The sequence below is a fragment of the Procambarus clarkii genome, chromosome 73 (assembly GCF_040958095.1).
Source record: "Procambarus clarkii isolate CNS0578487 chromosome 73, FALCON_Pclarkii_2.0, whole genome shotgun sequence".
Classification (NCBI taxonomy): Eukaryota; Metazoa; Arthropoda; class Malacostraca; order Decapoda; family Cambaridae; genus Procambarus; species Procambarus clarkii.
The window spans coordinates 27522138-27524101 of NC_091222.1; positions in this window are offsets into that span (position 1 = coordinate 27522138).

The window sequence follows — 1964 nt, forward strand, 5'->3', positions numbered from 1 at the left end:
TTAAGTGTAAACAGGACCCCATGAATAGTTGAGGGTAAACAGGACCCCATGAATAGTTGAGTGTAAACAGGACCCCATGAATGGTTGAGTGTAAACAGGACCCCATGAATGGTTGAGTGTAAACAGGACCCGTGAATGATTGAGTGTAAACAGGACCTAATAATGGTTGAGTATAAACAGGATCCATGAATGGTTGAGTGTAAACAGGACCCATGAATGGTTGAGTATTAACAGGACCCCATGAATGGTTGAGTATAAACAGGACCCCATGAATGGTTGAGTATAAACAGGACCCCATGAATGGTTAAGTGTAAACAGGACCCCATGAATAGTTGAGTGTAAACAGGACCCCATGAATAGTTGAGTGTAAACAGGACCCCATGAATGGTTGAGTGTAAACAGGACCCCATGAATGGTTGAGTGTAAACAGGACCCGTGAATGATTGAGTGTAAACAGGACCCCATGAATGGTTGAGTATAAACAGGACCCCATGAATGGTTGAGTGTAAACAGGACCCCATGAATGGTTGAGTGTAAACAGGACCCGTGAATGATTGAGTGTAAACAGGACCCCATGAATGGTTGAGTATTAACAGGACCCCATGAATGGTTGAGTATAAACAGGACCCCATGAATGGTTGAGTATTAACAGGACCCATGAATGGTTGAGTGTAAACAGGACCCATGAATGGTTGAGTATAAACAGGACCCCATGAATGGTTGAGTGTAAACAGGACCCCATGAATGGTTGAGTATTAACAGGACCCCATGAATGGTTGAGTATTAACAGGACCCATGAATGGTTGAGTATAAACAGGACCCCATGAATGGTTGAGTGTAAACAGGACCCCATGAATGGTTGAGTATAAACAGGACCCCATGAATGGTTGAGTGTAAACAGGACAAAAATTTAGAGATGGGACGGGGGGAAAGGAATGGTGCCCAACCACTTGTGGACGGTCGGGGATTGAACGCCGACCTGCATGAGGCGAGACCGTCGCTCTACCGTCCATCCCAAGTGGTTGGGGTTGAGGAGGAAGACAGAAGACCATATACTATGGCCACACTGGCCCATACACTATGGCCACTCTGGCCCACACACTATGGCCACTCACACTGGCCTATACACTATGGCCACTCTGGCCCACACACTATGGCCACTCACACTGGCCCACACACTATGGCCACTCTGGCCCACACACTATGGCCACTCTGGCCCACACACTATGGCCACTCACACTGGCCCACACACTATGGCCACTCTGGCCATAGTGTCGTTTCTGTTGTTCACGCTTCTGTCGTTCACGCTCCTGCTGTTCACGCTTCTGCTGTTCACGCCTGCTGTCGACTTTCTCCCGAGGGTGAGAAAGTAAGGCTGATTGTGGATTTAATGAGTCTGAAACTTGGTAGGCTTTCAGCCTTAATGGTCTAACCAAATATTAAAAATAATAAACCCGTACGGTACGGAGACTCAGAGCACCCAATCACGGAAGTTTTAAGAGATTTGGAATTAAATGATTTACAATGTGTGTTTACAACTTTCGTGGTGTACCTATTTGTTAATATATTCTAATTATCACTACACAAAACAAGATTTTTAATTACGTTAATATACAATCTACTTACGACTTGCTGTGAGGTTAATGTCTTCTATACCAATATTATCATTGACATTCATTAACATGATTCAATTTTAAACCAATTCTCTTCAAAAAATACTCAAGTTCAGAAACAATGTTCAAACTTGTAATGACCCCATTTGTTGACTGCTAATAAGGGGCCTAGCTACAGTACCCCTTTGTCCTACAAAGGTCACCACTGAACAGGTGTTGAACCCCGAAGCTGTGACTGAACCTTGCATAGGTTGATACCTTTCTTGCTCCTCCACCTTATTGTACAAGCTACCGTCTCGGACCCAAGGTTGCATATCATCTTGCACACCTGTGGAAAGGTTGAGAGGGGTA